At 36.4% G+C, this 15,000-nt stretch overlaps 1 pseudogene; it reads left to right on the top strand.

Annotated features, from left to right (window-relative positions):
• The window catches only part of LOC135201061 (lachesin-like), a 41,677-nt pseudogene that overhangs the window by 554 nt on the left and 26,123 nt on the right, over positions 1–15,000 (top strand).

The following is a 15,000-nucleotide window of genomic DNA, read 5'->3' as shown; positions in this document are numbered from 1 at the left end:
TATATGATTTTTTTTAAGTACGTTTAAGCAATTCATTACCTACGTGGGCGTGGAAAGGTATGTCTGATAACAGTTTGTCACCACAATTTCGACATTATATATATATATATATATATATATATATATATATATATATATATATATAATGTAGTCCAATATCGGGTTGTCACCACGTTTCAACAATTAATATATATATATATATATATATATATATATATATATATATATGAATATGATAATATATATATTATATATTATTATTATTATATATGTATAGACAGAGAGATAAATATCTAAATATGCTACGAAAATACAGGCACATGGAGAGAGGTAGCCATCGTGGGGGGAGGGGAAGCTTTTCTTCAAGTTATTTTTATATGATTAGTCTTTTTTTGTTCAATTATTCCTGATATACTTATTTAGATATTTATACCTTAATTTTTTTTATTGCATGGTTCCCTGCCATTTATTATTCCTTTATTTTTGTATTCAGTGCTCCCATGATATACTTATTTATGAATTTATTCCTTTATTGATTTATTTATTCATTTTTGTATTGATCTGTTTATTTATTTATTTATTTATTTATTGGGGAATGGCTGGTATTATTCGTTCACAAATTTGAAGTGAATGAGTAAAAAAATTTGAATGTTTTTTATGAGCTCAGATATACTACTATGACTGAAAGTAACATGTAAAGTAAACTTTGTAAGAATTTATATATAAATAAAGACCAACTTGATTACACTGAAGAGTCAGATCTTTTTCGATTAAGTATGTAACATTAAGTATTTAAAAAGTATATCCCCACTAAGTTTAAAATATTTCCACATTTTAATACTTCCGCGGTTTCATTGAACCATAACTATATTATTAGGTATTTATAATAAATAGTTACAGAATACTTTCAATATTTTATTCGATAGTGAACCACAAAACATAAACTTACGAATTATGATGCTCTTGCGGTGAAGTAAGTTTTACTTTCACATCGGGACCTTGAAAATAAAGGTATCCCGGATGTAACACGTTTTTTTTTTTTTTTCATTTTACAAAATACAAGAAATATCAGATGTTTATGCATACAAAAATGCATTGTTACTCTGGATGTATTTTCAGCAGAACTAAAATGAGTGGAAGTATGTGGTGTGATATTAAGGAAAATTCAATTTCTGGAAATGATTCCGCGTCATGCAATGTTATTTTTAGAATCTTGTTGCAGTGACATTCAGAAAACTAACACTCGTCCTCTACTATTTTTTATATATATATATTTATTTCGAGCATTCCCCCAATCTCATTTGGGTCCTGTGACTAACCATAAAGACTTTTGTTTAGATTAAAAAGAAGAACATACCAGTCATTTGAATTCCATTAATGGACTTTTGATGAACTCAGAAACCAGTGAGGCTGATAGTCATCAATTGATTTCGCATTTTTTTTAAGTTTGAGAAAATCCAGAAAGAACTTGAAGATTAGCTGGATATAATTTTATCCCGTATTGGACAAAGGTTTTACTTCTAAAGATCAATATTGTTCAACAATTAGGTATGAATAAAATATTACCAGGAAGCCATTGCCTTGAATTTTATGAAGAAAAGCTTTTATTGGTATTGTACATGATAGGATATATCATAGTTCTTTGAGATTTTGATCTATATACAACCCACTTTATTTTAGAATGAAGTTAAATAATATAAGTAGTAAAACACATTTGCTCTAGTTTTAATACAAGGGAACCAACTATATGTTTCGAATTCTAACATATAAAAGTAGTTTAGAATTAGAAATAAAGGTGTCTATGAAGAATCATGACACATTCCCTAACATATCGAAGCAAAAAGAGGAAAAGGAAAAAAATGTGGTTTATTCTTAAAGCTCTGTAAATAATGATTAGGTAGTATATATATATATATATATATATATTATATATATCTATTATATATATATATATATATCTGTGTGTGTGTATACATAAGGGTGTGTGCGTAAAATCATATACTAACAGCTTTGTAATTAATGGAATATCTATGCAATAATCATTCATACAACATCATATCATACATTAAAGAAACAGTCTTAGTGTGTTTGAGGTCATTGAAATTCGACTGTCATGAATTGGCAGGTGAAGACATACTTGAATAATAGTTTCCGGGAGATTTATTTTGAAAATGGCAGTTTAGCTCAAAGGATACATCTACAATTTTTTTTCTTTATTTTTTTATTTATTTTTTTAATTTCAAATCTCCTGGATACCAAAAATCCTTTTGTGATGAGGCCAAAGCAAATATTTCTTTGGGTTTTGCACTGTACCTCTATTATCCACTAGCCAGTTTCTAAATCTCCTCCCCCCCCCACCCCCCCTCTCCCAATTCCCTCCTTCCCCCCCTCCCCTCCCAATCCCTTTCCCTCCCCCTCTCCTCCAAAAATCTTTCCTCCTTCCTCCCCCTAATATCTCCTCTCCCCTCCCCTCCACTCCCCTCCCACACTCAATCTCCGAAATCCTCCTCTCCCTCCCTTCTAATCTACATCTCCACTATCCTCCCTCTCCCGCCCCCCCCGCCCTGCCGTCCCCTCCCTCCCTCCACCCCCTCTACACCCCTCCTCTCCCCCTCCACTCCCTTTCTCCACCCTCTCCCCAATCTCCTTCCGCCTTCCCCCTCCCTCCCTTCTCCCCACCTCCCCCCGCCCCCTTCTCCCTCTCATCCCTCCCTCGTCCTCTCCCCTAACCCTTCTCTCCCCTCCAATCTCCCCTGTCCCACTTCCTCTGGGCTCCGTCCTTCCAAAACAATCTCCCTCTCCCCTATCCCCCCATTCTCCATCTCCCTCATCTCCCCTCCCTCCTCCCATCTCCCCCCTCTCCCTCCCCCTCTCCATATCTCCTCATCTCCCCTCAAATCTCCCCTCCCTCCCCCCTTCCTTTTTGCCCCCACCCCCCCCCTTTTCCCCCCTCCCCAATTTTCGCCCTCCATCTCCCCTCCCCCCCCATCTCCCTTCTCCTCTCATCCTACCACAATCTCCTTCCGTAATCTCCCCCTCCCTCCCCCTCTTCCCTCCCCCTCTCCACCGCTATTTCCTCCACCCCTTCTCATTTTCCTTCCCCTCTCCCTCCCTTTCTCCCTCCGCCCCTTCCCCCCCTAATCTGGCCCCGTCTCCTTCTCCCCTCCCCTCCCTCCCTCCCCTCTCCATACCCCTACCCACAATCTCCTTCCTCCCTCCCTCCCCACCCACCCCCCCCTCCTCCCATCAGAAAAGGAAATTTTTGTTCCCCTCCATGGTCCTAATCTCCATCTCCTCTCCCCCGTCTCCCTCTCCCCCTCCTTCTCCCTCTCCCAAAAAAAACTTCCCTCCTTTCATCTCCCCCCTCTCTCCCTTCCTCTCTCCCCCCTCTCCCCTCCACTCTCCCTCCCCAAACTTTCCCGCTCGTCAATTCCTTCTCTCTCCTCTCCCCCTTCAATCTTTCCCCTTTTTTTCCCTCCTCCTCCCCCCCACCCTTCCTCCCCAATCTCCGGCCTCCCCCTCCCTCCTCAAATCATCCTCCCCTCGCCTTCTCCTTCCCAATCTCCATCTCCCGCCCCATAATTAATTCTCCCTCCCTAATCCTCCTCCCCCCTACAGTTCCGCCAAATTAGTCACAGCAGGCGAGACGGGCCTCCACCCCCCCGAACCCACCCTTTTCCCAAAAAGGGATTTGAACATTATCCTGTCCTCTAAATCTCGCTCTCTCATTCTCGTCTCTTTCTCTAAAACGGTTCGTTTTGATAACTGTGTGAAAACATCTACCTTGTTATTTTTTGTCGTTCATTTTCATTATTTTTCCTTCCCTCTATCCTTTTTGGTGAGGATTTTGTCCTCTTGTCTAGAAAAAACTTAACCATCAACTTATGGATTAACAATTTTTCCTTTTTTACGGTCAAAGTTAAGATTGAATTTTAATATCCTGTGACATTTAAGTTAGAAAATATTAAGCGGCTTTTAGCATGATTTTTTCTCTCTCTCTCTGATGTCACATGGCAACGTATAATTATTTTCCATTTAAGATGTCTGTACGAACATGAGTCACAGCATTTATCGAACTGAACTTCATGTATCTCATGACATTACTAACAGGCATCCAAAGATCTTTCATCTATATGGTCTCTCTATCTAATGAGATTAGATGTTTTCAGTTCACTTCAGTGCTCGTATTTGTTTTTGTTTTTATCCGAAGAGGAGAGAGAGAGAGAGAGAGAGAGAGAGAGAGAGAGAGAGAGAATAAGTTTCAATCTGCGTTCTACCGAAAGAAGTTGAACAAGGCGTGATGCGACCTCCAAGCGCGTGCAAGATTTTCCCTTCACACACAAGTTGTAAACAATGTATTCCTAACTTAACGTGAAGTGGTATTCGTAATTAATACTCATAATGAGTACTACTCATACTAACAACAAGGTTCAAATAAAAAGAACAAATTAAACAACAACACGTTTCATCTATTACCAGTTATTAGTGGAAACGCAAAATGAATCCGCAGAGAAACACAGACCTTTGTAAATCCCAGTTATATCGAATAAATTAAAACATGTTAAAGTCTACGGTCAAATAGATCCTTGTTTCACCAACGAAAATTAAAACAAATACGCTATATTTTCCTAGAATTTTTCTGTACTGTTTACCATCCACATTATTTATTTTTATACATTTTAGTTCTAATTAATAAATCATAAATATCCTATCCTAAAATTCCTGTCTTTAATTCAACGTAAAACACTTATTTAAGACCTTTTTAGGCTCTTGTTCTGTATAGACCTTTTCTAATCCCTGTACAATAAAAGAAGCGGGACAACAATAACAACCAACAACAACCAGCAAGCAGGTTTGTTGGCGTTACTGTCCCCCGAGTAAGTCGAAGAGCCGCAAATCTTTAGCAAATCTTTTAGCCAATCATGGAAAGGTCCGGGCAGGTCTCCTCTCTCGAAAAAATGAAAATAATAATAATCAATAATAATAATAATAATAATAATAATAATAATAATAATAATAATAATAATAATAATAATCAATAATGAATAAGGCCCTACCGACCCACGAATAGCAAAGAACCAACTCCAGCATTTGTATCTGCAAATCACCAAGCACCCAAATGGATGACCACAGGAAAGAACATCCTTAGTACAAAAATAAAAGACAAGAGGAGTAAGGGAAATATAGCCGTAACTACAGGCCTATCACCTGCCTACCAATAATGTGGAAGTTACTAACAAAGGTAATCATCAGTGAAAGGCCTATACAAACTACCTAGAGGAGACAAACACCATGCCCCCCCTATCAACATAAAGGCTGCAGAATGGCAAGTGTTAAGGGGCAACAAAAGACCAGCTCCTGATAGACCAAAATGGGTAAATGAAGAACAGTAAGGAAAGGAAATGAAAACCAACCTAATCATGGCATGGATAAGACTATAATAAAGCCTTCGAACATGATACCACACGACATGGCTGAATAAAAATGCCTGGCCTGAAAATATATGGGGCAAGAAAAGGAAAATACCATCAGCTTTCCTCAAAAATACAATGCGCAACTGGAATACAAATTTCTTAAACAAGGCTCTGGAAATAAAGACTATCAGAGGTTAATATCAGGAGAGGGGATCTTCCCCAGGGCGACCTGCACTGTCCCCACTACATCTTTCCGTAGTAGCCATGATTCCCCATGACAAAAGTACTACAAAGAAGATGGATACCGGGTACCAACTCAAGTAAAAGAGGCAATGAAAAATCAACCCATCTAGAATGTTCATCGGGACGACATCAAGCTGGTATGGTAAGAGCATCAAGGAAATAAGATACCCTAATCCAAGACTGTAAGGATTTGGTCTCTGGGGAACATCATAATGGAGTTTATGGAAATAGAAAAACAATGCGCCCTTAGTCCAACATACAAAAAGGCAAAGTAACGAGAACTGAAGGGATAAAGCTACCAAGATGGGAGCAAACATCAAACCACATAGATGAGACAGGATACGAAATACCTGGGAATAATGGAAGGGAGGAGATATACGAACACCAAGAGATTGAAGGACACCGATCAAGGAAAGAATATTATGCCAGAGACCTCAAAGGCGAATACTCAAGTCAAACACTCAACGCCGGAAAACATGATAAAAGGCCGCAATCAAACACTTGGGCAGATTGCCAGTTAATCCAGTATACAGCGCAGGAATAGTTTGAATGGAACCGAAGGCAGAACTCCCGCAGCAATAGATCAGAAAACCAGGAAACCAAATGACAATACACAAAGCACTACCCCCAACCAAGAGCCAAATACTGACAGGACTGTAACATAACACGAAAGGAAGGATGGGAGATGGACTAACTAACGTATAGAAGGTACTTGCGTCCAACATTGAAACCAACAGAGCACTGGGTGGCAATAATCTGAAAAACCAGTGAAGACGAGTTGGCTAAAGAGTGCATGGGAAGAAATGGACTAATAAAAGTATACGAAGCACCCTCCAGAAATATACAGAGACAGGAGAAAGAACAGAAGAACAGAGGACTGGCCAACAAACCAAACCAATGCAACGGACAATAACATGAGTACAGGACTGAAAGAACTAGCCGCAGCTCGATGACAATTTGGCAATGGCCTACAGAGGGGGAGAGCTAAACAGAAGGAAACTGAAGGAATGAATAACAGCGGCACAAGATCAGGCCCATAAGAACCAGATTATGTTTCAAAGTACGATAAGACGGGAAATATCATCTCTCCCATATTTGTAAGGAAGTGCAAATACGAAAAATGAAAATCCATAAATACCCACAATAGCAAGTGAATGCCCCTCGGCACTTGCACAGAACCAGTTACAAAAAAAGAGCGGCATGATTCAGTGGCAAAAGCCCTCCACTGGAGCCTGTGCCAAAGAAACATCAGTCTTACCTTGCAGTAATAAGTGGTACGAGCACCAACCTGATGGGTGGAGTGATAGAAAACGCGATCTAGGCAAAGATCCTCTGGGACTAGTGGTATCAGAACGGTATAGGTGATACGTGCAAATAGACCAGACGTGAAACGTTGATTGACAAAGTCAAAGAAAGAAAGTTCACTCGATTGATTTGGCGCAATACCATGGGACCAAACCAGAGTTTGAAGAGAAAGAAGAGGGAAAAGGGAAAAAAATGGATAAGTATCAAAGAACTGAAAAATAGACTCTAAGAAGGCTATGGGTATTATGGCCAGTGGAAATCGTACCCATAATCATAGGAGCACTAGGCAACGATCCCGCCAAGATCCCTTGAAAAGGAATCTAAGAAAAACAACTAGAGGCTGAAGAGTAGTGATCCTAGAAACGGCAACACATAGTAAAGAAAAGTGATGGACTCCCTAAGGAGGGCAGGATGCAACCCGGAACCCCCACTACTAAAATACCGGCCCAGTTCGGAATTGGAGGACTGTGATAGAGCAAAAAAAAAAAAAAAAAAAAAAAAAAAAAAAAAAAAAAAAAAAAAAAAAAATTAATAAATAATAACTAACTAATAATAATAATAATAATAATAATAATAATAAACTAATAATAAATTTAAATGTATGGTCGTTTCGACCCCCACCCACTGTCACAAAACGAATTCAAGTTTTTATTACAGTACTACGTAAGCAAATGCGAACTTTCAATCTGCGAGAGAAAGAGAGAGGTAAGCCCTTAGTTTGGTCCTCCCACCCTTGAAGATCCCATTAAATATAAGGATTGTCGTTAACGTGGACTTCTTCGATTTTCAACCATTTTGTTATTTCTGATTTAGAGCGTCTAATTTGAATGTTGACATTTCGAAGAAGCTAGGAACTCTACTTAATTAGTCCCCAGTTTTTTGAAAGTTCAACTGGGTTTAGCGTGAAAACATAAATGAGACATGATAGCGAACCACTGACATTCTCTCTCATCTCTCTCTTTCTATATATATAATACTATATTTTTATCATATATATATATATATATTATATAATTATAGATATTATGTTATTATATATAAATATATATTATATATAATAATATATATATATATATATATTTTATATATATAAAAGAAATTGGTATATCTATATATATATAATTATATATATATATATAATAATATAATATATATATTATGTTGTATATAAATATATTATATAATTATATACTATAATATATATATAATATATATATATATTATATATAACTGGAATCACGAAACTTTAGAACGTGAGAAATCCATAAATAAAAGTATAAAGCCGCACGAAGGAAAGAATGAACAACGGAGCTTTCCTTCTTCTTCTGCAAGATCTTTCTACTTCAATCTTCCCTTTACTTAGCAAAAAACTGACTGACAGAGAAACTTGAGAGTACAGAAAAGGTCGTATAAGTGACAGATGGGATTATACGGTACCTAATCTCCGTATAATCCCGGCCTATATGTCACTTATACGACCTTTCCTAATACTCCTCAATTTTCTCATTCTCAGTCAGTTTTTGTCTGCTTACGTAAGGGACGTTTGAGTCAAAATATCTTGCAGAAACTTTCGTTGTTTGATCTTTCCTCGTGGCTTATTAACCTTTTAGTTTTATGGACTTCTCACGTTCCAAACTTTCGTGACTCAATTATATAATATATATATATATATATATATATATATAATTATATATATATTATATATACTATAATATAATACTATGGTATATATATATTATATATTTATATATATAATTATATATATATTATATTATTATAAAGAGAGGAGGGAGAGAGAGAGGGAGCGAGATAGAGAGAGAGAGAGAGGAGAGAAGGAGAGAAGTCAGTGTTGCTATCAATATCTCATTTATGTATGCACGTAAACCAGTTTGAATTTTCAAACATGGAGAATAATGGAAGTAGAACTTTCCTAACTATTCGAAATGTCAACAGTTCAAGATAAAGCTCTAAATCAGAATAACAAAATTTTGGTATTCTCTTTTATCGTTTATACCAAGCGGTTTTGTTCTTTTTTATGTGAATTGACGTAAGACCTTTATATTTTATATGTAAATGTATGTATATTTAATACACAAATAAAATACAACCACACTCAAACAGTTACAAGCCACGCACACACATATAATATATATATATTTCATAAAATGAGAATTGATAGCAACATTTAACTCTCTCTCTCTCTCTCATCAGAAGATCTCATTCTTCTCTTCTCTCCTCTCTCTTCTCCTCTCTCAATATATATCTATATAATATTTAATATAATATATATATATAATTATATATATTATATTTATATGATTAATATATATATATATCTATATATATATTTATATATATATATATATATATATTATATATATAGGAGAGAGAGAGAGATAGAGGAGAGAGAGAGAGAGAGAGAGAGAAGAGAGGAGAGAGTTAACTGTTGCTATCAACTTTCTCATTTATGAATATATAGTATATAATTCTATATATATATATACTATATATAATATAATATATATGATATATATATTATATTATGTTAATATGTATATATACAAGGCATCAAATGTCTAAATATCAATATCAAGTCTAAACGTTAAAATTCCCTAAAACATAATTTAATAAAAAAATAAAACGATTGTATAAAGATAAAATAGAATAGATTAGATAAGAGAGAGAGAGGAGAGAGAGAGGAGAGAGAGAGAGAAGAGAGAGAGAGGAGAAAAGAACATGGCTCACCTAAAGTCTTTTCCTAAAGTGCTTTGTGAAAGACCAAACGTGATTCCTCCTTCCATTTTAATTCATAAGCATAAAACTCCAGCATAGATAAAGTGCAACGATAAATCAGGCCTCTGCTTAAACTATAAGATTCTTCTGTTGTTTTCAAGGTATGAATTTATATTGTCCTTAAGGATTAACGCTTTTGTAAAAAAAATTTCTCTTTTTCTTGTCCATCCAGCAATAAGTCATCGTTTTGCGACAGTCCTTTTATCGTTTTTTTTTTTTTTTATTATAGCTTTATATTGCTAAAAACTAAAACTCGATTTTGTAAAACGTAAATGTTTTTAAATCCTTTTATTTCTCTTTATATTATGGATTAATTATTTTTTTTTGCTTCATAGCACGTTCTTTGTTTTCCCACTCGTATTATATATATCTATATATATATCTATATATTATATATATTATTATAATATATATTATATATATATATATATAGTCTATATAATTGTATGTATTATATACACGCAGACCACCACTCAGCACAAACACCACACACATATATCATATATTATATCTATATCTATATAATATTTATATATGTTATATTATTATATCTACACGAAAACAGACAAATCCGTTTCACAATAAAACTGCCATCCCCCCGCTTATATACAGGGTTTTGTTCATAAAGTCCCAGTACCCATTCCTGTGTAATAAATACCTTTTTGTAATGGGTACTGGTGACTTTATTGGACATCACGTATAAAAATATATATATATAATATATTATATTTATATATAATATAGTAATATATATATATATATATATATAATATATATGTATATATATGTATATATATATATAATATAAATAATATATGATAGATATATATCCATATATATATTATTTCACACAAACTGTCGTTATATTTGGTTACTTTTCCAGTTGTAATCCATTTTCTTTGTGTGTGTGGTGTGGTGTATGTGTGTTGTGGTGTGGCTGTTGTCCTGTGTGCATGTGTCTGGAGAGAGAGAGAGAGAGAAGAAGATAGCAGAGAGAGAGGGAGAGAGATTGCTTGTATCGTTGTATTTGATTTGAGAAACTGCTAGACGTTCCCTAATTTGAACCGTCCTCAGTGTCAGTTGGTGCACCAGACTGCCTCACCCCCCATCCGTTTTAAAATTATAATAAAATTACTTAAAACCACCAGATTTTTTCACTTGGTTCCTTAAAAACGAAGTAAAACGAACGAAACAGGTCACTGACTCCAAGAAGCCTTTTTATTATTTCAGTTTTTTTTTATCGCTTACGCGGGGTATGTAACCCCTACAAACTCTTTGTTTGTTTTGTGGGTCCGGGGGGGGGGGGGGGTACGGAAAACGGTGTATATAAAAGGGTGCCGTTCGCGTTGAGTTAAAGAATACCAAGCCATTTTAAGGATAGGATTATTTAGGATTTATTTATTACAATGTAAATCAAAACATTAAATAATACCCAGTTTGCATGTTAAACAGTACAGAAACAACCCGGGGGACATGTTATTTAACCATTCTCTTCAGAGCTATTAGACATGGTTCAATAAAAAATGAATAAATAACTAAATGATGAGGACTAGGATAACGAGTAGAGACTGTGGGCGAAGCAAAGGGAGGGAGTTAATAGCGGCAAACGCTAGTTCAATGGTCAAATGCAAATAATTTAAAAGTACAATTACAAACTGAGTCAGCTTTAAAATGACTTTATAATAACGAGTCGACGGCAACCAAAACTAATCGCCTATGAAAAAAAATGAGACAGCAATAACAACTTAAAACCATTACATAAAAAATTAGGCCAGTTTTTCAAAATTTAATTACTTTTTAAACTAAAAAAAATGATTCTAATCATAAACACAACTATACTCTGTTTTTTTTTCCATCTGTCCATTCCGCTTTGTGGAATTTGGTTTTTGTATGGTAAAGACTGCGTCCGGCCCGGGCTTTAAGATAGTTTACATTCAGCTTTAACATTATTCAACGATTAATAATAATTAATCCTATTTGTCCGAATATTAACGGTGTAATTCGCAATACCAGTAAATTATTAAAACACTTTTTTCAGTTGCAAATTGTACTCCCACCAAGATATCCTTTTTTTATTTACCTCTAAAACTTACACATACCGTAACCTATCTAAAGTCCCTTGGGACGCAGTGTTAACCATTACAAAAACCCACCCAGGCGGATGGACAGTATGAAAAAAAAAAAACAGAGTATAGGAGCCATAACCATTACAACCAATATGAAATCTTTACCACTATATTAACTTTGGTCACAATAACTGTACCGATTCCCCTAAAACAACCTGTGATAATAATAACTTTTGATTACCAACACAGCCACGACAGTACAGTATTTCCACTGCTTATTTAGGTTGCCCTCCAGCAAATAATGAATACCCGAAAGGGGGCTAAGTGCCGTTCAGTGCACCCTCATTTCGCTGCCAATTATAGGCATTAACTTGAACGGGACAGCGGTTGCCTTCTGTCCCTAGCTGCAACCCCTTCTGTTTCCTTTTTACCTGCAGCCTCCGTTTCATATTTCTCTTTCTTCCATCTTCCTGTTCCACCCTCGTCCTTGACAATTGTTTCATAGTGGCAACTGCTTTGAGGTTCTCCGCCTGTCACACCTTTCATACCTTTTACTGTCAATTTCCGTTTCAGCGTTGAATGGCCTTAGTTGCCCCAGTACTTGGCAAAATGCCAAAAATACATATAAAGCAAATCAAATCAACATAGTGATACAAGCTATTCACCAAACAGACGATCACACATAATATCATCAAAACAACCCTCCAAAAATGACGAATATTCCGCCACACTCGACGAAGTGCCACTCCACTCGACACCCTTCCCCAATATAACGAGAACCAAACCATGCTGGCTAAAAATGACTGACTTGTATTGCAGTTAAATCCATCATTCCCCAGCTACCATCAAGGATGGTATTAAAATTACTGACAAGGAGAATGTCCACTGACTCGTAGTTTAGCTGCTGACTGCTTGATGTGACAGCTGTCACTGACGGATGACCTGGAGAAACAAGAGAAGAGAGCAAGCGAACGTCAGACTCGATATTTCTATTTAACTAACTGACCAATCCTCACACGTTTTAGTTTAACATTTAAAATGAGGAATGTAATGGTTGCAACTTCTGCGTGGGGGGAAGCTGGAGGTCGGATCACGCCATGTTCGTTTTCGCCTTCATGTTTTGCTTTTGATGTACGTTTTACTGAAGCGCTTCAGTGGTGTGGTCGGTATGGTCTTGACCTGCCACTTCGTTCGGTCGGTCCGAGGTTCGCGATTCTCGGGCATTTCAATTTGAGGGTGTGAGAGATTGTGTAAATTTCTGGTGGATAGAAGTTCACTCTCGTACGTGGCTTTTTCGGAAGTCCACGTAAAGTCCGTTTTGGTCCCCGTTGCTGAATAACCACTGGTTCCATTTTACTGAAGTAGTTCATATCAGCATGTTAAAGGGAGGTCAAAAATACGTTCAAACAAACTTTGAGTTATGGGAAATCTTACCTTCCGTAAATGACTCTTAATTAATATGCGGTGACATCAAGTCGTCAGTGGATGTCCAAATATGCTTTTAATTGGATTAATAGAATTTCCATAGAAAGTGTTAACCCAGTTATCTTGATTGACTGCAATATTGGATTACGTACTGATTACAATATTGGACAAGGTTTGCATGACTATATCACACCCTCACTTTAGCGTGACTTGAAGAAATCACAGTATTTTTAGCCTCAGTCTCCGTGGCCGTAAAGCAACACACAAGGGGGCGTCACATATGACACACACCACACCACACAGACAACTCACAGAAACTATATTATTTCAGGTAAAAGGTCTTAATAAAAGTGGCTAAAAACAAAAAGTGTTTTATATTACCGCCACAATTCAATGTCTAATGTAATAATAAGCATTTATTGAACGGAAATGTTTACAGTTATGTACTAACTTACAAAAATACAGGTTGTAATATATAAATTTTACGATAATATAGCCGTCGCCTATAAGGGGTAAAATCTAAAGAACTATCACATTCGCCCTGTATTATATAGATATAACATTTATGCAAATACGCTATTAAAGCAGTGTTACTGAAATGAAGACTACTTATTCCATTAACATCATTTCATTTATTTCATTAATTTTTTTAAAAGTTAAATACCTTGATTTCGACGAGTTTTGAATAGTGTCATTAGTCATTAAATCTTCCAGTTAAGTTGTCAAATCCCTTCGCATATTACTCTATAAATAGCACTTAAGCAATACGTGGTATCATCCTGTAGTACTTCTCTCCAGCTACAAAGACCTCTTTCTCGAACACCTTCTAGACCGGCGTCCAGTCTCTACCTTGAATCGATAAGGTCCTACATATACCCTTGCTCGAGTATAGGCTAATCTGTGGCGTTCGGGAACTATTTCTCTTCTGTTGTAGAGAGTCAGTGCTGCAAGTACAGAGTTCAATGGCTTGGTAGTTGAACCGACAATTTGATTGAACATTTTCGCTTACTTTTTGCCGTCATGTAACTCATTCAGTCCTTGATTTCCCTGGATTTGTTATAAAGTTTCTAAATATTTCCCCTTAGGCGACTGCACTTCTGTTGCTTCATTAATCAGTAGGTGAAAGTAACCCTGGTTGTAACCAGGTCTTTTCATTAACATTTTAAAACATTTCGGTTTGTCTATGGCGTGATATTAATAGCAGAATTTTCCCATACCTATCCTTCAAATAAAGTCAGTTCCGTGGTCGGGGCGGGGCGGGGTTTTTCCCTCACGCCAATGAAAGATCTTTTAAGTGTGTCTAAAGTATATTTTGAATTTCGCCAGCCCTCCAATATTTCCGAGCCCAGCCGTGGACTCAAGCACAGCCAACCATAAAAGCAGGGAGCTATTCAATGCTGCAGACTATTTCTTTAGTGCTTTATTATTTTTCGCCAAAAATGATTGAAATTTGTGTGTCTACTTCGTACTTCGACGTAGATGTTCTTCCAGTTGTTCGTGTAGAATTGTGTCGCCTGGATCCCCATAAGGGTCCAGGATCCAAATCCGTATAACATAAATAGTTTCCTCGTCAATAAGTGTCCCGTTCAGTTTTTTTTATGTTTAACAACCCGCAATACCCTTCGGTTTTTTTCTTTCGTTAAAATCCATGCCATACTGATTGTTGAAATTCCCAAATTCCTCTTCTCCTCTCTCCGCTCAATCTCTCTTGCTCTCTCCTCTCTCTCGTCAGGTTGTGCTGCATTTACAGTATC

This window comes from Macrobrachium nipponense, chromosome 27, assembly GCF_015104395.2.
Source record: "Macrobrachium nipponense isolate FS-2020 chromosome 27, ASM1510439v2, whole genome shotgun sequence".
Taxonomy (NCBI): Eukaryota; Metazoa; Arthropoda; class Malacostraca; order Decapoda; family Palaemonidae; genus Macrobrachium; species Macrobrachium nipponense.
Note: the sequence above shows the minus strand (reverse complement) of the source record. Positions and strands in the feature narration are given on the sequence as shown.